A 24,250-nucleotide genomic window follows, 5' to 3' on the forward strand; every position below is an offset into this window, starting at 1 on the left:
ACAAGGGAGGTAAGTAATAACTTAGAGAATAGGTCCACAGTAATTGCTATTTCAAAATCTTGATTTCATTTCTTCTTCAGCCACAGATAAATTCTCAATGATGTAGGCAAGGACTTTCAAGAGATATGACAACATATAGTAACTCTACGATTACTATTTCCTTTGCACACTTACTGTCTCTTTCCCTGTATTTTTGTTCTCACTGTTATTTATTTTTCTGGTGAGGGGCTCTTTTACCAATTCCTGATATTCATTTGTCAAAATGCTAACTTTTTTTTTTTTTTCGAATCTCATCTTCAATGCCACCTTCAAACACATTTTCCTGATCTCCCTTAAGCAACTGTTATGTCTTCCTTTTTTCAGATCACTTTCCTTTCTGCTCTCTCTTGGTACTTATCTTAAGGTGGAAATGGTGTTTTATTGGATAGAGTACAGAATCTTGGCTCTATCATCGTTTGTGATATCTGGAGCACATATTAAACTCTCTCTGTCTCAGCTTCCTCATCTTTAAAATAGGGATAAAAATAATTGCTTGTTTACATAGCTGTGGTGATACGATGAGATAACATATGTAAAGTACTTATAACAGTGCCTAACACATAATGAATACTCAGTAAATAATGACTGTTCTGGCAACAGTTTACAGTTCCTGGCATATAGTAGGGTGTATGTTTTGATTTGAATAATAATGATAAAATTGAGTAAATGATGAGTTCATTTTGCTCTGATTCCAGTAAGAGCAAAGGGAGTTAGAAAAAGATCAGGGTAGGGTGGATTTGATTGAATAAGCATTTATTGCATTTTGCTTTGTGCCAGGCACTGGGGATACAATGTGAACAAGACAGACAACATCAGGGAAAAGGGGAGATGTTGGTCAAAGGGTACGAACTTCCAGTTAAAAGAGAATAAGTTCTGAGGATCTCATGTACAGTATGGTGATTATAGCTAGTAAGACCATATTATATACTGGAAAGTTACTAAGAGAGTAGATCTGCAATGTTCTTACCCCTCCGCCAAAAAAAAAAAAAGAAATGATAATTATGTGAGGTGATGGACATATTAGCTAATGCTATGGTAATCATCATTTTGCAATATGTAAGTGTATCAAATCAACACATTGTATACCTTAAACTTACACTATGTTATATGTCAATTATATCTCAATAATGGAAAAAAAAGACAATGATCCCAGTATAAATACAAAACAAGTGAGGAGCAAAGGAAAATAATTTAAAAATTGTGACACTGCTGGAAAGAAACAAAAGGACTGAAACTGGGGGAAAGGAAGGTGGGGAACGTACTTGAGATAAATAACAAAGGCATCGAGGGAGTGGAGTTTGAGCAAAGACCCAAATATGATGAGGAGTCAGCCAGCAGCAGAGTGAGGCGAAGGAAATACCAGGTGGAGGCTCCAAGGCGAGCCAGAGCTTGGGGTGTTGGAGAAACTGAAGTTCAGTGTGGCTGGAGTGAGCAAGGGTTGAGCTGGATACATAGGCAGGGGTCAGACTATGGAGGGATTTATATGCCACTAAAAGCAGTGTGGGTTGCATTAGACTTGACTGAGAGGGTTGGATTTTCAGCTGGGTTTAAGACTGTAAAATGTAGAGAAATATTTGGGAGTAGGCATCTGAGGTGGAAGAGCAAAGCCATGGGGTTGTGAGGGAGAATGGTGTCGGAGGAGACAAGTAGTCTGTGAAGTGGAGGAGTTGCATGGGGGCATATGAGAAACTATTCTCTTTTGGAGGCTATCATTCTACAGAACAGCTGCTGCCTTACAGTAATGGACTTTGACAGATTTTTCTCACAGCAGACGAAAAGTTAAGCTGATCTGGTGACCTTTTGGAATAGATGGTTTCTTTTCTGCCAGGTTGAACCTTTTCTGGGAATATTTGTGCTGAGTAAGCTCTTTGACCTTAGTACAGGGTGGGTAAATGCTATCCTTCACGAGCATTCAACTCTTTTCCTTTCATGTCAGCAGAAGGAAATAAATCATTTATGTTGGCTCGAGTAATTGTAGCAGCTTTTCATTTCCAATTTACCCCAGTGTGTGTGACTAATTTGAGTTGATAATCACGGTTACCCACTCACAGCTTTTCAAGGGAAGGACCATGAGTCGGAGAACATTACGTTTCTATAAAGATTGGTGTAATGGCCTTGAACTTAAGCTTTCTAGTCTAAACATGAAACCTGAGAGTTAATGCTGTATTACATTTCCAGTAATGACTGTGTCCTTTTTCTTTCAGATTTCCTTCAGGATTTTAATAATCCTTACAGTCTCTTTGAGAATGACTGAACTTCCAAATTCCCTTAAGTTAAAATTTTAAATTCTATTGAACGTTTTTGTAGAGTATTTCATTACTTTTACATTGTGACTTGTGCAGTAATTTGTGATTATAAGGGTTAAAAAGCTCTTGAAACAAGATTTTATGGTTAGTTTAAAAGATTTTTTAAAAACTTTTGAATAATCTCCTTCCTAGCTAGCTTTACAATCTTAATATTCTTCCCTTTGAACATAAAGCTGTATAAAAATAGAATGTGCAAGCACCTGACATATAAATTTATATATGGCAGAAGGATTAGAGGCTACACCCCATGATTATGTCTGACGTTGCTGTTTTCTCATCAGTATGACCAGACGATAAATAAATACTCTTATCTGTTTACATTTATTATTAAAAAAATGCACCACTATTCAGAATCTTCCGTACAATAGTAAATTTTAGGTAATGATCAATATTATTAGAATCTGTGTTGATGAATATATATCAATGATAATATATTTTTAATGCTATAGATAGTTTCAAATAAAAGAGGTAATGATTATTAACAATGTAAGAAAAATACTAGAGGGTTTTTTAATACAGCCAAATTATGCCAGGCTTCTTTCAATACCAAATAATTTCTTCATTAAAATTCAGTAATGATCTGATATATTCATTAATAAGTATGTTTCACCAGTTTTTTTTTTTTTTTAACCTCTCCCTGTTGGGCAAAATTTGGAAAAAGAAGGCATAAACTTATATTTGATATTTTTGTTACTTTTAGTACTTTAATATAAAACTAATATGGCTTCAGTTAAACTGGGGGTGGGAGATGTGATACCAAAAATTGTGAAGAAAATAATCGATTATCACAATGGGGGGAATAGAACTTGGTTCTATATATATTTAGAAGTGTTCTCCCATGCTTGACCTAGAGGGGTGGGATAGGGAGGGTGGGAGGGAGATGCAAGAGGTAGGGGATATGGGGATATACGTGTACATATAGCTGATTCACTTTGTTATACAGCCGAAACTAACACAACATTGGAAAGCGATTATACTCCAATAAAGATGTAAAATTGCCAAGAAAGACACATAAAAAAAAAAGCAAAAAAGAAGTGTTCTCCCATGCTATCAAGGCTGGAATAACTTGAGCTAGGAAAAACCAAATTTGTTTAAGTTGAGGTGGCTGTAACTCCAGCAAGACAGACCTTACACTTGATCAAAGATTGATTTCTATGCTAGGCAGAAAATTTGACTTTGATTAGAGAACTGAAACAGCAATGCAGAAATAAGTAATCTCTTTTGTTCCACCAAAATCTGAGAACGTCCTGTCTTTTTTCCCATGAAGTAATAAGCCTAAGCTTGTTCCTGTCTGTCTCTTTCTTTGCACTTTAGCTTGTTTCCCGGTGTTTGTCCTCACTTTATTCCCTTCAACCCAGCTTTACTGAGGTATAATTGACAAATAAAATTACATATATAGGGAATTCCCTGGCGGTCCAGTGGTTAGGACTCTGTGCTTTCACTGCCGAGGGCCCAGGTTCAATCTCTTTGGGGAACTAAGATCCCACAAGCTGGGTGGGATGGCCAAAAAAAAAAAATTGTATAAAAGAGTACAGCATGATGATTGATATGCATATATATTGTGAAATGATTACCATAATCAAGTTAATTCATATATCCATCACCTCACATAGTGACGTGTGTATGTGCGTGTGTGTGTGTGTGTGATGGGAATGCTTAAGACTACTCTTTTAGCAAATTTCAAGTTAAAATACAGTATTATTAAATAGTCACCATACTGTACGTTATATCCACAGAATTTATTCATCTTATGACTGAAGGGTTGTATCCTTTGATGAGGACCTCCCCCCACCCCTAGCCTCTGGTAACCACCATTCTACTCTCTGTTTCTATGAGTTTGACTTTTTTTTTAAGATTCAACATATAAGTGAGATAATACAAGACAGTATTTGTCTTTGTCTGGCTTATTTTATGTAGCATAATATCTTCCAGGTTCATCCATGTTATCACAGATGGCAGGATTTCCTTCTTTCTCATGACTGAATAATATTCCATTGTTATATGTACATATATAATATATACATATCACATAACATACACATATAACATATATTGAGTATTTATAAAATTACACTTGCCAGATTTAAATATATCTTTTTCATTAGAGGGATTCATATCTCAATAGCATACTAAGTTTCAGAATGTTAAAAATATATTCATTTTTTGTTAATACATATGGGCATTTTCACAAATCTTTTAAAATCTCATTAATTCATATTTTGGGGAGAGTTTCTTTTTTTTCTCCTTTCACAAAGATAAATTCTAATTTGCTTCTTTGTTCAAAACAATTCAGTATAGGCTGTGTTGTCTTCTATATGTCATGTCACCGCTACTAAATTGTGAAAAACAAATCATGTTTTGTTTTGTTTTTTCTGGTATGCGGGCCTCTCACTGCTGTGGCCTCTCCTGTTGCGCAGCACAGGTTCCAGACACGCAGGCTCAGCGGCCATGGCTTACGGGCCCAGCCGCTCGATGGCATGTGGGATCTTCCCAGACCGGGGCGCAAACCCGTGTCCCCTGCATCGGCAGGCGGACTCTCAACCACTACGCCACCAGGGAAGCCCCATGTTTTAGTTATGTAACCTGAGTATGGCTTTTGATTTTCAATCATCCAAAACAGGACTTTTAATCCCAACATTTCAATATTGCCCAAGTTGAGAAACTCTAAATTACATCAACCCTAGTAACATTATTCTTTCCTTAACTTGTCATTTAGTCTCTTTCCCCTCAGCCTCCTCAAATCACCCTACTCTCTTCTTTCTATGCTCTAGCCACATTGAACCTCACTTAGTTTCTTCTGTCAGTCAAGTTGTCTTTTGCTCTCATCTTCCACACATTTACTTCCCTCTGATCAGAATATCCTTTCCCCTTACTCCCTCCCCAACACCATGGAGTTTTACTTCTACTTATTCCTTAGTTCTCAGTTATTTCCTCCAGGAAGGTTTTCTGATCCTCCTTAGACTAAGAGAGGTACTTCTGTAGTATTTCCCCCCAATACCCACACTGCTTATATCATAGCATTTATCAGTTTATTAAAATAACAAGTTAATCTCTATAAGGTTTATAACCAATCCTGTTTGCTCAATGTTGATCTTCAAGACCTGGGCCTTTGCAATTTATACAGTAGTTTTTTGTTTGTTGTTTGTTTATTTGTTTGTTTGTTTTTAAGTTATAGAATGAGCACAAGAATAACTGAATGAATCAGCCTACATTTTTTTTTCTTTACCTGTAACATTTAGGAAATGTAGCACTTAAGAAATGTAAGTTAATGTTTTGTGTGTGTACACTTAAGATATCTCTGTGAAACAAAAATAAACAATTAAAATATTTTTAATCTAGTTTTAAAAAAAGAGGGCTTTTATAAATAAATACCAAAGGAAATAATAAAATATTAAGCCATATTTAATTTATTTTATTTTAATTTTAATAGAATGTTTCAATTAATTTCTTCATTACTGGTCCTAATTAATTCATTTTAGAATTTGCCATAATTCTGTATTTACAAAAATTATTTACCGGGCTTCCCTGGTGGCGCAGTGGTTGAGGGTCCGCCTGCCGAGGCAGGGAACACGGGTTCGTGCCCTGGTCCGGAAAGATCCCACATGCCGCGGAGCGGCTAGGCCCGTGAGCCATGGCCGCTGAGCCTGCGCGTCCGGAGCCTGTGCTCCGCAACGGGAGAGGCCACAACAGTGAGAAGCCCGCGTACCGCAAAAAAAAAAAAAAAATTTACTGACTATTTTTTTAAACTTTTTTATCAATCACTTATTTTATATAGTCAGATTGAATAATTATCAATATATCATAATTCCAAAATGAACAATACTATATTTATAGGATTAATGATTTTGGAGTTGTTTGGTGTTAAGTGAAATTATGAATAACCTTGTTCTCTGTGCTCTGTTTGACATTTTCCTTTCATCACCTATCAGGAAATCTAAAAAAGTAAAGTGCAACTCAGCTGGCTGTCTTTGAAGAAGAATAATTTGAAATGAGAGTAAGTTGATAGTGTAGTAATGGTCTCGTGATAGCTTTCCCAGGAGACATCTTATGCAAAAATGATGGAGGTCTGCCCATCACTGCACACAGAATGCTGACATTCTTGACTTTAATAGGAAAGCATTTATCTTTTGCACCTGCTCCAGTATATGAATAGCTGTCATGTACTCCAACAAAAGAGAGGAGAGCTGTCACTGTGATTTAAGAAATATACATTGGTGTAAGAAAAAGCAAAATGTTTTGAGCACTTAGAATTTATTTTTCTTGCTCTATTATGCCTGGTTTCTACAGTGAATTATTTAAGTTATACTTAATAGTATTAGAATTTTCCTACTGAGTCCATCAGTATGACTTCATCATTATAGAAAGCACTTTGAATTATTAAAGAGACCCTGCGTGTGTGCTTCAGGAATAAAAGGTTGTGCATTTATGATTACTGGATTTTCAGTAGTATGTAACAAAATGAAACACCTAGATAAAGTGTAAATGCAGTTTTTACAAGCATATCAGTAAGACAAAATTTAAGGTTTATAAAGTTAAAACTTATTCTTAAAAATTCACTGATTCAACTAAAACAAGTAAAATAATGGAGTAAAATGCATATTGAAATTGATTATTGGAAAAACAGAAGGTTTTCTTAAAGGTTTTTAGATTCCTGACAAGTTGACAATGGAACCAGAGCCTTTAAATGTGTTAAAGTATTGAAATGTTACTGCTTTTCCGGACATTTTTATTTCTAAATATTACTGCTTTACTGGGTGAAATTATGAAAGACGCCTGTCAGATCTTTTTTACATTTATGTTTTCCCAGCAGGTGTTTCCTCCCATGGCATTTTACATGCTGATTTTTCTTCTCTTGCTGTCTTTCAATTTTAAGTTTCCTTCTAAAACTACACAAGAGATTTCAAGATTATGTACACACACACACACGTGGTTTGTGTGTATACATATATAAAGTATAGCTATAATTTAATCTGACTCATCTTTTAACAAACACTAAACCAAAATTAATTTTCTCCCTTGAGAATATTCACCATTTGAAGTTATTCACTGATTTCACTCCTGCTGATATTACTTAAAATATCTTTGGACCTATTCCTTTGAAATGTCTTTAAAAACCTGCAGAACATATAAAATACATCTTCATTTTTTATGGATGGTTGAGAGATGGCAGACAGGCATTCAGAGCCATATGTGATGAGAACAGGTAACTGATTGTTTCAGATAATCCATTTTTGGTCCAAGTCAGGGATATGCTATAAAGAACTTGTGTGTTTGGGAGAGAAAAAATGAAAAGGCAGGGAGGAAAAGGAGGGGCCCAAATTGATTATGATAGGATAGCAATTTGAAAAGAAAAATTCAAAAAGATTTTAGCAGTTGTTGAAAAACTCTTTGAATTTTCCATGGTGACTGTTTTGAAAGAATGCAAACATTTGAAAGTACTGGCAGCCGCTGAAGCACTGAGGTTTTATATGATTTTCATTTGTACTTCTGAGCTCATATCCATTTTGGGATTTAAAGTAAACAGCATATAACTCAAAACTGAATCTGATTAATTCTTCCTAAGGCTCTTTCACTCATCTGGCATCAGTCTGGACAAAAGCCTTATTCTCCACCTTGTACCATCCTGTTTGGTTCTTACTGGGAAGGCAGCTTTGTGGTTTTTTAAAAAAATTAATTATTTATTTTTTTAGGCTGCGCTGCTCGGCTTGCGGGATCTTAGTTCCCCGACCAGGGATCAAACCCCGGGCCCATGGCAATGAAAGCCTGAGTCCTAACCACTGGACCACTAGGGAATTCCCACATCTTAGATTTGTTGAGTTTCTGAAAAGTCTTGAGTTGTATAGATAATGCTGAATCAAGATGGCTTCAGGAAATGTCAGCTTTGAACAGAGGAAGCAAAGTAAATTTAGAAAAGAGGAAAGGAGCCTGGATTCAGAGAGAGTCTCCATTCTAACCAGAACTTTGGGTGGTTTTCACCTTAGGAAGATACGATCTGGAGAGGGATCAAAAATGAGCAATTTAATACAAGCTGCTAACTGAAATTTCATAGTAATTATCGAAGTTTCTCTATGTCTTACCTCATGAGATTGAGTGGTATGCTTGGAAGAGGAGATCAAGTCTTAGATTTAGGAAACCTAGTCCTAATTTCAGTTCTGACCCTAAAGTATTTGTGATCGTGACAAATTAAAGAAAATGGTGTTTTTCTCATTTTCTAAATTGATCTTTTGAGTTAGATAAGGAATTTAAACAAGCCAGCCACAGCAAAATGAATTGTGCAAGATCATAATGGGTTTAAGACATGGAGGTAGGCTTGGAAGGATACAACTTTTGTCTCATAAAAAAGCTGCTTCTCTGTGAGATAATAGCTCAGAAATTTTCTTTCAATTTGTCTAAAGTCATACAAGAAAGAGGTTACTGTGCTAGAAAAGACATCCCTGTCAGTGAAACTGAACAATTCTGGAGGAAAGTGCATTTTCAACTGTACCACAGTAAACCAGAAAAACCCATGCTTGGTTTTAAAGTTAAGTATGCTTTTTATTATCCTTTTAGTTGGTTCAAACACTTCCACTGATTTCCAGCTCAAATGTTTACTTTGTTCATCACGGTGAAAATCCCAAATCACATAAGATTATACTAAAGGCAGTCTTCTAGTCATCTGGAAATCAAATACTAAAACCTTAGGGAAACAGTTTCCATTTTTAAGAATAATTTTGTGTCCAGTGTTTAATCCTAACAACATTTGAGACCCTACTCTGTACAGAGCATTATAGGTTATTCAGAATAATCGCAATAACAACACTTCATATAAAACTATGACACAATACCCCTGGACATCTTTTACTGTAGATACAGATTCTAGCTAATAGGATGTTTACATGTTCTCTTGGATAAACTTCATGCTCTATCCCGCAGACAGAGGTTGTTTCATTTGAAAAGATAATTACAATAGAAAAAAATCAGTGGAGTATATGTAAACATTAGCAATTGCCAATATTTTTTTCTAATTTTATGTATTTTTAGCCAATAATAAAGATATTTTGTTGAATATAACTCCCTTTTTTAAAATTCTGAAATCTTATTGACTTGATTTTTCTTACTTGAAAATTCTTCCAAGATTTTCATAAAAAAACAAACACAACAAATAAGGACTGTGGCTAGTCTCAGTCTTTTCACAACTGGAATGTTTTTTTTTCCTAATCTTGTATCAACTTTTATGTTGAGAAATGAGAGTTAAATCAACTTTTTTAAAACAGATACTACTATATATTATAAAATAGATAAACAGCAAGGATATACTGTATAGCACTGGAAACTATATTCAGGATCTTATGATAACCTATAATGGAAAAGAATCTGAAAAAGAATAGATATGTATAACTGAATCACTTTGCTGTACACCTGAAACTAACACAACATTGTAAAACAACTATACCTCAATTAAAAAAAAAAAGTAGAAGGGGAAAAATGATTTTTTTAAAAAAGCCAATATTTGTTTTGTTTTTTAAAAGAAGAGGGGAGAAAAACAAAGCATCCATAGTTCAAAATGCATAATCAAGGGCTTCCCTGGTGGCGCAGTGGTTGAGAGTCTACCTGCCGATGCAGGGGACACGGGTTTGTGCCCCGGTCCAGAAAGATCCCACATGCCGTGGAGCGGCTAGGCCCGTGAGCCATGGCTGCTGAGCCTGCGCGTCCGGAGCCTGTGCTCCGCAAAGGGAGAGGCCACAACAGTGAGAGGCCCGCGTACCGCAAAAAGAAAAAACAAAATGCATAATCAAGTGTCTTTCATTCTCTCCCAATTGTCTCAAAGATGACTGGCAAACTTTCTCCAAAAGAGCCCTCAGCATTCTATAATATTACACTTTCTGATTTGTTGCACTAAGGGAAAAAGAAAGGCTAGAATTGTTTTAGGAGGAGGAACCATTTACAATGTTCTATGAAAGTGAGCCATTTTAAGTACAGTGTTATGAGATAGTTACTGTATTGTACTATTTCATATATACTATGTATACTACTTGATACATACTGTATGTGTGTGTATGTGTAGGAAACTTTTTGAAACTTTTGTATACTCTTTAATTTCTTTCATCAGTGTCTTATAGTTTTCTGCCTACAGGTCTTTTGTCTCCTTAGGTAGGTTTATTCCTAGGTATTTTATTCTTTTTGTTGCAGTGGTAAATGGGAGTGTTTCCTTAATTTCTCTTTCAGATTTTTCATCATTAGGGTATAGGAATGGAAGAGATTTCTGTACATTAATTTTGTATCCTGCTACTTTACCAAATATATTGATTAGCTCTAGTAGTTTTCTGGTAGCATCTTTAGGATTCTCTATGTATAGTATCATGTCATCTGCAAACAGTGACAGCTTTACTTCTTCTTTTCCGATTTGGATTCCTTTTATTTCTTTTTCTTCTCTGATTGCTGTGGCTAAAACTTCCAAAACTATGTTGAATAAGAGTGGTGAGAGTGGGCAACCTTGTCTTTTTCCTGATCTTAGAGGAAATGGTTTCAGTTTTTCACCATTGAGAATAATATTAGCGTTGGGTTTGTCATATATGACCTTTATTATGTTGAGGTAGGTTCCCTCTATGCCTACTTCAGGAGAATTTTTATCATAAATGGGTGTTGAATTTTGTTGAAAGCTTTTTCTGCATCTATTGAGATTATCATATTGTTTTTATCCTTCAATTTGTTAATATGGTGTATCACATTGACTGATTTGCATATATTGAAGAATCTTTGCATCCCTGGGATTAATCCCACTTGATCATGGTGTATGATCCTTTTTATGTGTTGTTGGATTCTGTTTGCTCATATTTTGTTGAGGATTTTTGCATCTATGCTCATCAGTGATATTGACCTGTAGTTTCCTTTTTTTGTGACATCTTTGTCTGCTTTTGGTATCAGGGTGATGGTGGCCTCATAGAATGAGTTTGGGAGTGTTCTTCCCTCTGCTATATTTTGGAAGAGTTTGAGAAGGATAAGGGTTAGCTCTTCTCTAAATGTTTGATAAAATTTGCCTGTGAAGCTATCTGGTCCTGGACTTTTGTTTGTTGGAAGATTTTTAATCACAGTTTCAATTTCAGTGCTTGTGATTGGTCTGTTTATATTTTCTGTTTCTTCCTGGTTCAGTCTTGGAAGATTGTGCTTTTCTAAGAATTTGTCCATTTCTTCCAGGTTGTCCACTTTATTGGCATATAGTCACTTGTAGTAATTTCTCATGAACCTTTGTATTTCTGCGTGTCAGTTGTTACTTTTCCTTTTTCATTTCTAATTCTGTTGATTTCAGTCTTCTCCCTTTTTTTCCTGATGTGTCTGGCTAATGGTTTATCAATTTTGTTTACCTTCTCAAAGAACCAGCTTTTGGTTTTATTGATCTTTGCTATTGTTTCCTTCATTTCTTTTTCATTTATTTCTTTTATTTAAACATCCTTATTGGAGTATAATTGCTTCTTAATGTTGTGTTAGTTTCTGCTGTATAACAAAGTGAATCAGCTGTATGTATACATATATCCCCATATCCCCTCCATCTTGTGTCTCCTTCCCACCCTCCCTATTCAACCCCTATAGGTCGTCACAAAGCACCGAGCTTATATCCCTGTGCTATGCAGCTGCTTCCCACTAGCTATCTATTTTACACTGGTAGTGTATATATGTCAATGCTACTCTCTCACTTTGTCCCAGCTAACCCTCCCCCCTCCCCATGTCCTCAAGCTTCATTTATTTCTGATCTGATCTTTATGAGTTTTTTCCTTCTGCTAACTTTGGGGTCTTTTTGTTCTTCTTTCTCTAATTGCTTTAGGTATAAGGTTAGGTTGTTTATTTGAGATTTTTCTTGTTTCTTGAGGTAGGATTGTATTGCTATAAACTTCCCTCTTAGAACTTCTTTTGCTGCATCCCATAGGTTTTGGGTCATCATGTTTTCATTGTCATTTGTTTCTAGGTATTTTTTGATTTCCTCTTTGATTTCTTCAGTGACCTCTTGGTTATTTAGTAGCATATTGTTTAGCCTCCATGTGTTTGTATTTCTTACAGTTTTTTTCCCTCTAATTGATATCTAGTCTCATAGCATTGTGGTTGGAAAAGATACTTGATACAATTTCAGTTTTCTTAAATTTACCAACGCTTGATTTGTGACCCAAGATATGATCTATCCTGAAGAATGTTTCATGAGCACTTGAGAAGAAAGTGTATTCTGTTGTTTTTGGATAGAATGTCCTATAAATATCAATTAAGTCCATCTTGTTTAATATGTCATTTAAAGCTTGTGTTTCCTTATTTATTTTCATTGTGGTTGATCTGTCCATTGGTGAAAGTGGGGTGTTAAAGTCCCCTACTATGATTGTGTTACTGTCAATTTCTCCTTTTATGGCTGTGAGCATTAGCCTTATGTATTGAGGTGCTCGTATGTTGGGTGCATAAATATTTACAATTGTTATATCTTCTTGGATCGATCCCTTGATCATTATGTAGTGTCCTTCTTTGTCTCTTGTAATAGTCTTTATTTTAAGTCTATTTTGTCTGACATGAAAATTGCTACTCCAGCTCTCTTTTGATTTCCATTTGCATGGAATATCTTTTTCCGTCCCCTCACTTTCAGTCTGTATGTGTCCCTAGATCTGAAGTGGGTCTCTTGTAGACAGCGTATATACGGGTCTTGTTTTTGTATCCATTCAGCCAGGCTATGTCTTTTGGTTGGAGCATTTAATCTATTTACATTTAAGGTAATTATCGATATGTATGTTTCTATTACCATTTTCTTAATTGTTTTGGGTTTGTTTTTGTAGGTCTTTTCCTTCTCTTGTGTTTCCTGCCTAGAGAAGTTCCTTTAGCATTTGCTGTAAAGATGATTTGGTGATGTTGAATTCTCTTCACTTTTGCTTGTCTGTAAAGGTTTTAATCTGTCAAATCTGCATGAGATCCTTGCTGGATAGAGTAATCTTGGTTGTAGATTTTTACCTTTTATCACTTTAAATATGTCCTGCCACTCCCTTCTGGCTTGCAGAGTTGCTGCCGAAAGATCAGCTGTTAACCTTATGGGGATTCCCTTGTATGGTATTTGTTGCTTTTCCCTTGCTGCTTTTAATATGTTTTCTTTGTGTTTAATTTTTGATAGTTTGCTTAATATGTGTCTTGGTGTGTTTCTCCTTGGATTTATCCTGTATGGTACTCTCTGTGCTTCCTGGACTTGATTGACTATTTCCTTTCCCGTGTTAGGGAAGTTTTCGACTATAATGTCTTCAAATATTTTCTCAGACGCTTTCCTGTTTTTTGATAGTACATGTTTTTTTTAATTTTTATTTTTTTGCGGTACGCAGGCCTCTCATTGCCGTGGCCTCTCCTGTTGTGGAGCACAGGCTCCGGATGTGGAGGCCCAGCGGCCATGGCTCACAGGCCCAGCCGCTCCATGGCACGTGGGATCCTCCTGGACCAGGGCACGAATCCGTGCTCCCTGCATCGGCAGGCAAACTCTCAACCACTGCACCACCAGGGAAGCCCCCTAGATAGTACATGTTTATTCACACATTAAGCTAAGAAAAATTCTTGCATGAAATAACTTACACCACCTCTCACCTTCTCCTTAGATTGTTTTTTTTTAACATTTATTGTAGTATAATTGCTTCACAATGGTGTGTTAGTTTCTGCTTTATAACAAAGTGAATCAGCTATACATATACATATCCCCTCCCTCTTGCATCTCCTAACCCCTCCTCCCTATCCCACCCCTTTAGGTGGTCACAAAGCACTGAGCTGATCTCCCTGTGTTATGCAACTGCTTCCCACTAGCTAGCTATTTTACATTTGGTAGTATATATAAGTCCATGCCGCTCTCTCACTTTGTCCCAGCTTACCCTTCCCCCTCCTCATGTCCTCAAGTCCATTCTTTATGTCAGTCAAGTCATTTCTTCTACGTCTCTACTTTCTTTTTCTCTTCTTCTTCTGAGACCCCTGTAATTTGAATATTGGCATGTTTAATGTTGTCCCAGAGGTCTCTGAGACTGTCCTCAATTTTTTCATTCTTTTTTTTTATTCTGCTCTGTGGTAGTTATTTCCACTCTTTTATCTTCCAGGTCACTTATCCATTCTTCTGCCTCAGTTACTCTGCTATTGGTTCCTTCTAGAGAATTTTTAATTTCATTTATTGTGTAGTTCATCATTGTTTGTTTGCATTTAGTTCTTCAAGGTCCTTGTTAAACATTTCTTGTATTTTTTCCATTCTATTTCCAAGACTTTGAATCATCTTTACTATCATTACTCTAAGTTCTTTTTCAGGTAGACTGCCTATTTCTTCTTCATTTGTTTCGTCTAGTGAGTTTTTACCTTGCTCCTTCATCTGTTGCATATTTCTCTGTCTTCTCATTTTCTTTAACTTACTGTATTTGGGGTCTCCTTTTCGCAGGTTGCAGGTTCATAGTTCCTTTTGTTTTTGGTGTCTGCCTCCAGTGGGTGAGGCTGGTTTAGTGGCTTGTGTAGGCTTCCTGGTTGAAGGGACTGGTGCCTGTGTTCTGGTGGGTGGGGCTGGATCTTGTCTTTCTGGTGGGCAGAGCCACACCCAGTGGTGGTGTGTTTTGTGGTGTCTTTGAACTTAGTATGATTTTAGGCAGCCTCTCTGCTAGCGGGTGGGGTTGTGTTCCTGTCTTCCTAGTTACTTGGCATAGGCTGTCCAGCACTGGAGCTTGCTGGCCATTGGGTGGAGCTGGGTCTTAGTGTTGAGATGGAGATCTTTGGGAGAGCTCTCGCCGATTGATATTATGTGGGGCCAGGAGGTCTCTGGTGGTCCAGTGTCCTGAACTCAGGTCTCCCACCTCAGAGGCTCAGACCTGACACCAGGCCGGAGCACCAAGACCCTGTCAGCCACATGGCTTTAAACTTCCTTCCTTGTGAGCCCCCGGAGGCGAAGTTGATTTGCCAACCAAGTTCCTGCTTCTCCATTCTCTGGCCATTGACTCAGGCATGTGCTGTTAGTATCTCAGCCTAGGTTTCCTTGATGGCAGTGGGAATCCAACAGGGAAAGAACCTTCCCCGCTGAGGCAGGGGGCTTCGGCTGGGCAAGGACCCAAGGGGAGGCGTCCATACAACCAATTCAGGAATGCCACCTCTCACCGTGGCTCTCAGCCCTTCTCTCCTCCTTCCCCTCTAATTTTATAGATTTTAAATCTGGTTATTGTTTTCATAGATTTATTCAGTTTTTGAAAATCCATTTATGATATGTACACTTTTCTGTGTATATGTTAAACTTCAACCAAAACTTCCCTGCAAAGGACCTGAAAGAATTTCTGAGGGCAACATGCAGAAAGTGTCCCAGTTGGACAATAAATTATAGGCTGACCCTATTTGTGTTTTAAATTTTTCTACTTTAGAGAAAAGAAAACTAAGAGTTAGAAACACCTTGTAAAAAGCCACAAAAATAGTAAATATTTCAGTGGAGACTTCAGATAGGTTTTTCTTTCCTGAAAAATCTAGGTGCTTTCCTATGCTTTTCTGCCCAGTGAACAAACTGGCTTATCTTTAACAAAGGTTTGTTATGTTAAAAAATAACAAGCCGGGCTTCCCTGGTGGCGCAGTGGTTGGGAGCACGCCTGCCGATGCAGTGGACGCGGGTTCGTGCCCCGGTCCGGGAGGATCCCACGTGCCGCGGAGCGGCTGGGCCCGTGGGCCATGGCCGCTGGGCCTGCGCATCCGGAGCCTGTGCTCCGCAGCGGGAGGGGCCACGACGGTGAGAGGCCCGCGTACTGCCAAAAAATAAAAATAAAACTAACAGGCCTTATTCCTTTATAGTCATCCCTTATACATTTATATCATAATTCATGATGATTACATTAGATTCCTTCAGAGCTAAAGAATAATATTCATTTCAATATTTATAGCAAATTTTGGAACACAAAGCAACTGACCCCTTCTCAGTTAGTACAATGGTACCAATATGGTCTTCGGGAAAATCAACTGTAATAAAAAAGGATTTTAAGGAAACAAAAGACCTCCCACTAGTGGAGAATGTAATTCTGATCATAGGATGAAATGACCAGTAGAGAAAATAATATATTCATCAGCCTTTTGAGATACAGTGAACACTTAAGAAAAAACTCCATGCATTGATGTGGATTTTTATGTATTTTGGTGGCAGCAACTCAGTGTAAATCTTTTCTCTTGGAAGATCTTTGATTACCCCGGTTTAAGAAAAAAAAAAAAAAAGGAAAAAGAAACAAGTCTTTGACGTTAAATAGCAATTTAGTTTAGAAATTGATTAATATGATAAAATAATTAAACTGACTTAAGGAATATGGCTTATAGCATTTTAATATACACTCCCCAAAGATTGTTATATTAGTATGATGCTTTGCATACAGTAGGCCCTCAAAGTGGACTAGACTAATTTTAGTTCATAGCCAGTTTAGGGAAAGGATAGGGAAGGAGAAGGTGATAAGGCAGACAGAAAAGAGGAGGGAAAATTTAGGTGCAGTAGAGCAAGAGACAGCAGAAGAAATGCTCTGTATGTTCTAAAATAAATCATTTCCAGTGATCTCTAGCTGTTACTTGAGGCTTTGGGCTCCTAATTATAGAAGATTTTATTGGTTGCCTACTCAATATCTATTTCTCTACACACATGTGCTAAAACCATGACTCTGATTTTGTTCAAATAGCCACTCTCCTCCATGTGGCCACATACTAGTGAGAGGCTGGCCTTATTCCAGCCCCAGAAGGTAAATCCTAATTGCTCTATGGCATTCTTATTTTACTTGCCATTGTTTTAGAAAGGACACATGACCCAGTCAGAAATGAGAAATCTGTTAGAAGCCTCTAGGAAAGGCTTTCTTACACTTAAACAAGACACAAGAAGGACAGCTTCCTCATCTTTAGTTGGGTAATATTATATCTAGGTGTGATTCCCAGAGCTGCTTCAGCTACTTTCCTATCATGAGATAAGCATGTGGAAAAAGGTGATACCTTGAAGGAGGCAGAACTGAAAACTGGAAATTACCTAAGTCCTTAAGTGGTGTCATTAAGCCACTAATTTACCCATCCTTGGGGTTGCTATTAACCAGCCAAGTGATCTAGGCCTGAGTTTCCTCAACTATAAAATGAGAAAGATGATTTTTTGATTTGATCCATCTGGGACCCTTCAGCTCTATCATCATTCCATGCTTCTTGAAATCCATAAACCATGGCAGTGAAGTTACTGAGCACTTCTTACTGGTGAAAATATATAACCTGGAAAATGAAAACATCAGTGAGTGCTAATATAATTTTCAGTGTAATTTCTAGGAACACAAGTTTTAAAAGTTGCCTAGGGCCAAGCTATTAAAAGATTTCCAGGCATTTCAAATATCAAAAGCTGATATGTGCCCAGTGTTGATATAATGTGAGAAATAATTGGTAAGAAACTTGAGTAAGTGCCGAGTAGCAGAATCTAGACTGGGACTCCCAACATTCCAGGACCAGTCTATCTCTTTTGCTTTCTGTGGTGTTGCTGCTACTACCTGACTGTTAACTTACATCCAGTGTTTCATAGCCATTTGCTCTTTGTTAATGATGTTTCAGAATTGCCTGACCTTGCAATAATTTATTTATTGTCAAGGCAATAAAAGAGGAAAAAAGGATTCTTGCATCAAATGGGGTTTTAAGTTAACTGATCTCCCAGGCCTTGACTTCCTGAGAAGTAAATATTTTCTCCCAATAGAATTTTTTCTATTTTCACAAACAACTATTAATGTTTCTCAGTTATTGATAGAAAAGGAAGTCTTTTAGCCTTCACCCATCTAAAGCCACTCTTATGTGTTGACAAAGAAGTGGTTGATTTTCAGGTATCTTGGGATGTTCCCATTATCCAGTACCTGCGTTTGAAATGCCTGTGTTAAGGCAAATATTTTTCTAGGTTCAAATTTCTATGAGTCAATATGATATGAATTAGGACATTAGTAAAGGTTATCTTACTTTCTTCCATATAAATCATATATGTGATGAGTCCCTATAATATATGAGGTACTATGCTTTTATTTCATGAAACATTTAAAACGTTATAACCAGAAAATTAAGCCAATAGAAATGGAAACATCGTTAGAAACCCTGCAAAGAAAGCAAGTGATAGGGAAGGGGTTGGGAGTAAATCCTGCAATTTGTGACTTAAATTAAGTTGTGCTTTAGTTCCCCATCTATGTAATGATAGTAAATTGAATATATTTGATTATTAATAAAAACCACCTGTTTATAAAGGGCTTAGAACTTTATGAATTATGGCAGAGCAAACATAAACATGATTTGGAGATCTTAAAACTAATAATATTCTCATCTAATGCTTTTTAAAAAAGTGTATAAACTCTGTTTTGGTCTTAATGGTTCTAGTATTGCAAATATCACACTCAAGAGACCAGCTTTTCTTTGAACAGTTTTCTCTCTGGAAGTAATGTTAGGGAAAGCCAGACTGGTTTCACCTCCCTGCCTCATCTCCTTTCCTTTGTCTTTTCCATAGATGCCCTCTACTCATAGGCACAGTTTCACCCATTTCTGTCCAATCATAGGTTCCTCAGACTATCTGCAAACTTTCAAAATTAACTCATCGTACCAGATCTGGATCCCTGGGCTGCTCTGACAAACCTAGAGTCTCTGGTGTGCCTTGGATGCCTAGGCACTCCTTATCTAGAGCTTTCTTTCTCCCCTTCCTGCTTCTCCATGTGTACAGGGTCTGCCTCAGTTGCCCTGTCTGCCTTCTCACCTTCCTTACCTAATAGTGATGGCCCTCCTCCTAGGATCAAACAATTCCTGCCAGGCCATCCTGTAAAACAAGTCATCAATATCTTACAACTGAGAACCAGATAAAATTTCCCAGGATCATGGCTGGCCTTCTAGCTTAAACACCCATTCCTCCTTCTAGCGACAGTTCCAACTTTTGCTTGGAATTCAGCCTTCCCCCATTTTAGTTCAAGTAGACTGGGTGGGCCTTTGTTCTAAGCCCTAGGGATGGAGTTTGGGACCCAAGATATCCTATTTCCACAGTGATTGGTTCAAAGGTGGGAATGTGACCTAAAATGACCCAAGCAGAGAAAATGTCAGGACTTCCTCTGGAAGTTGTAGGATAGTTGTTCCCTCTTCTTTGGTTAAACTTAAACCTGTAAGGTTGTAACCTAATCAGATTTGACTCTAATATTTGTAGCTCACAGAGCAAGGAAACAAATGGAGGCCTATGTTCTAAGCATAGAACCATATGCTTAAAAATGTAAAAATTATAAAATCCAACACAATGTTATATGCAAATTGTTCTTTTCTCCTACCTGGACGAATATACTTTCATAATGGCCCAGAAGGCAATGTTCAAATTCTCAGACTCTTCAGATTTCTGCTCTGGAACGTGGCTGGATGAAGAGATCACACACATTTTGGCCCAACTCCTTCTCTTCTCACTCCAGCCTCAATTCTCTGCCAAAAGGGGACTCATGAGATATGTATGAACACCGCAGCCTGCTCATCTAAATTCCATACACATCATCTGCAAACAGCGCACTCTTGGGCCCAAAGGTATGCAGATTGTCAGTTTAGTTCACCTTCAGGGGGATGGGCTAAAAGGAGAGGTCCACTGAGGGCTGAGAACTAGCTTGGAGATTTTGGGCAGGGAATCCTTTGGTCTGTGGTATCCAGAGTGTGATCTAGAGGGATGTGAGAGGGTTTTGGGGGAGTATGTGCCTTTGGCTCCTGAGGCTCTTTGCCCCATGGGGAGGGGCATGGCTGAAGGAGAGCCAGAGAAGAACTCCCTATAGTACAGGGTCCACAGGAGGATCCCTTTTATCTGGATTGAAGGATGGCACTGCTTCAGACAACTATCTCACAACCATGAGGGTAGGACCTGTCTTAGAATAAATCCAACACATCAGAGAAGAACCAAGCCAAGAGATAGAGAGAACTGGGTTATGGTTATATCATGTAAGTTTCCACATAAGCCACACCTACAGCCAACACTCTCCTGGGACTGTCCAGTTTTATGAGCTAATTCATTTGGGTTTTGCTCAAGCCAATTTGGGCTGAGGTTTCTGTCACTTGCTGACTGAAAGAATCATGTCTGATAGGCTTCTTGATGGTATTCTGTGAATGACCCATGTCTGGGCTGCTCTGCTTCCTAAGGATGTGGATTAGCTCCCCCATCTCCCTCCCCTGCACCCTGGTAGGGAGGGGTCCTATGTCAGTGTAAATTCTCTTCTTTGTCAGCCCCATTTTACCTAGGTACCAACCTGCCTCATATCTGCATCCTCCTAGTTTCCAAGGAGAAGGAGCTATAAGCCGCCAAACAATAATCTACTCATGAAATTATTGCTAAATTTATAACACCCAACAGTTGGGCCAATTGAAAATATGCTACAATGTGATAAATGTGAGAGAAAGACTCAAACAATTTAATGAACTCTGTATTCTTTTTTTTTTTTTTTTTTTTTGCGGTATGCGGGCCTCTCACTGCTGTGGCCTCTCCCGTTGCGGAGCACAGGCTCCGGACGCGCAGTCTCAGCGGCCATGGCTCACGGGCCTAGCCGCTCCACGGCATGTGGGATCTTCCCGGACCAGGGCACGAACCCATGTCCCCTGCATCGGCAGGCAGACTCTCAACCACTGCTCCACCAGGGAAGCCCCAAACTCTGTATTCTTGAAAGCATCAATTCTTCATCATCAGCTTCTTCAGTAAGGACAGTCTAAACATGTGGGAAGGAAATACTCCTACTTTGAAAACTGGTTATTCTGTTTGTGTCAACATTTAAGATGTATATATGTGTACAAAGAGCTTTGTTTCTCATTCCCCATCTCCAGGCCTGTCTGATTTTAGTACCGATTAAGAAGGTTCAGCTCAGAATTCTAGTCCCCTAGCAGAGACTCTAAACCCCAGAAACTAACTTCTTAAGGTCATATGGAACACTACATGAGAATAGAGCTTTATCAACTTCAATGACTAATCACTATGTTCCCTATAAAATCATGCCCTAATGAAGTGTGTGGTTTTTTTTAAAAGGTAAAATGCCTTTATTGTTTGAAGCATAAGAAAAGTGTAAACAAATTGGTATGATATTTCATTAGTCTTCTCAGTGACGTTATAAAAATACAGTGTCACTTAGTCTTTTAAATTCTTGAAACTGTCCAAAAGTTCATATTTAGCATTACATAAAAAACACTTAAAACACACACTGAGATGATAAAAACAAAACAAAACAAAACCACCTCATAAATACAATTGAAATTGCCTTGGGAAAAAGTTCTAAATATAGACTCCTCAGTGAACTCTAAATAGGACTTCACTTTTTTTTTTCCAAAACATAGTATTTTCCTCATGTTTTGCCTACAGGCATCATAAATGTAGACTGCCTTCTCCTACCTTCTGTTCTTGATATCGGGTAACAGAAATGCAAGCTAAATTCATTTTTCTTCTATTTAATCTCTTATTTGGTTTAAGATAAAATTCTTAATTTGTAAGCAAGATCTTTTAGAATGCCTGGCTCATTTTCATCTTGTTTCAAATCACAATTCATTAAGAAAACAGGAAGACAATGATGTGAATTTTTTTAAAGTATTTATATTCAGGTACCAAAAGTGTGTGATTTTTCTAATCAAGGAAAATGTCAAGGATGAGAAGTCAAGTGGATTTTTTTAAAGTGAATATGATAACATATATTAGCCTGAAAACAACTCATCCCCAGTTCTCCAAGAAACAACTTTCCCTGCTCCTGTAGATGGAAGGTATGTCTGCTCTATTTATATAACATGCCTCACCACTACTACTTTCACCTTTGGCCACAGAGAGCAAGAGAGAAGGAAGAGGATAGGAGTGGGAGTAAAGTGAATAAAGGAACAGAAGTGAGAGACCAAGAGGGCCCAGAGAAAGAGACACACACACAAAGTAAGAGTGATGGCCGAAGATCTTGACTACTATCCAGTTCCTGGTTCCACTCTCACCTGAGGCCACCTTCGGTTTCTGCCTACTGGTTCTGAGAGACTCCCCGTAACTTTCGAGTAAAATATGTTTTTTGTTTACTCTTTAGGTTTTTACTACTTTAAATGAAAGTTCTTAACAAACACATACTTTATAAAAGTTTATCTTCTAACTTGAGTGCAGTCATAGATTTTTAGCTCATTAAGCTCTAAAGAAAATCTTAGGAGTAACCTTTTTTGGTCTGAGCACATCTTGAAATTCTGCTATTACTGTTGCTTGAATAAGAATTTGCTCTTCAGCCACATAAGAAATTTCTATTTAAAGCAGTCGTTTTTACTGTGGATAATGTGAGTGGTGCAATTTGCAATGTTCTTGGGGATTTTAAAATACAGAATGATCTTTCCTCTGAATTTTTTAGCAGTAATTAGATTTCTAGTCAATTGCTAAGTCCATAGTGACTCAAATCATCAGCAAACTTGAAAATATTGAACTTTGCCTTTTAGCTTTAATGGTCTCTTTTTACTTCAAGTGATTCTAGCACACATTGAAGTTATCCTTGAGTAAAAGAAGAAAAACATTTTCTATCTACCTATTTTTTCTAACCTTGATTAATCCCCCAGGTCTTCTTTTATTAAAACACAAAACAAAACAAAACAAAACTTTTATAAAAACTTCCCTAGCATTTAAACATTTGTATTAGTTGTCTGGGGCTACCATAACAAAGAACCACAGACGGGATGGCTTAAACAACAGAAATTTATTTTCTCACAATTCTGGAGGCTAGAAGTCTGAAATCAAGGTGTCAGTGGGGTTGGTTTCTTCTGAGGCTTCTCTCCTTGACTTGTAGCTGGTGTAGATGGCTGTTTTCTTCTTGTATCTTTATATGGTCTTTCCCCTGTGCCTGTGTCCAAATGTCCTCTTATAAGGACCATCAGTCATTTTGGATCAGGGCTCACCCTAATGACATCATTTAACCTTAATTATCTCTTTAAACACCTTGTCTCCAAACACAGTCACATTCTGCAGTACTTGAGGGTTAGGACTTCAACATACTAATTTTGGGAGGACACAATTCAACTCCTAACAACATTTAACCAACATTTTTTGAGTGCCAAATATGATCTGTTCTAAAGATTGGGGACAACTATGAAAAAGAAAAGTCCTGCCACCCACCCTTGCAGAGGTTCAAATCTTGAAGGGTGTATTCTATCTAGAATGCTATGTAAGCCTCTGTGACAGAGAGACCCCAGAGTAGAAGAAGTGGAAATTTCTTTCCCACGTTGGAGCCCTGAGGTAGACAGCCAGGCCTACAGGATGGCTGTGCATCTTGACCCAGCTTCCTCTCCGGGCACAGGTCAGCTTCTCTAGCTCTCAACATCTCTACCTCACAACCAACGGGAAGGTGGAAAGGGAAATGCACATTCCTTTTAAGAGTTTGACCTAGAATTTTTACTTATTATTTCTGGTCAAAAGAGAGTCATAAATCCACAGGTGGCTGCAAGGAAGGTTGAAAAATGTAGTGTGTATCTAAGTAGTCATGGGCCTAGCTAAAACATGATTTACTGTAGATAAAAGGGCAAATGAATATTAGAGGACAATTAATGGAGACAGAGACTATAATCACAGGCAATGACTTTATATAGTGTAGTAAGTGAGAAGGGGCTACTATGTACAGAAGCAGAAAAGGCTGTTATAAAGAAAGAAATGGAAAAAGTCAGAGAAGTCCAGAAAAGTGGAAACCAGAGACCCAAGACCAGAGAGGGCAGTTGAGAAGGAAGTTGCCTGGGTTCCCAGAGCTTTTTAGATTCTGATTCGAATCCCTTATATTATGGGAGCACTTTCTTGTTCCTTATTTTTTAGTCCTAAATTGCTTATAAATTCATGTTTTAGTTTTTTTCAAAGTGGCTTTCCTATTTACAATGCCCACTTACCAGCCAAACAAGTACTTGCTTTCAACCAGCAATTCAGAAAACTAGGAGAGTTTTTACTGGAGAGTAATTGCCATAAA

This window comes from Grampus griseus (assembly GCF_964374135.1).
Source record: "Grampus griseus genome assembly, chromosome: 9".
Lineage (NCBI taxonomy): Eukaryota > Metazoa > Chordata > Mammalia > Artiodactyla > Delphinidae > Grampus > Grampus griseus.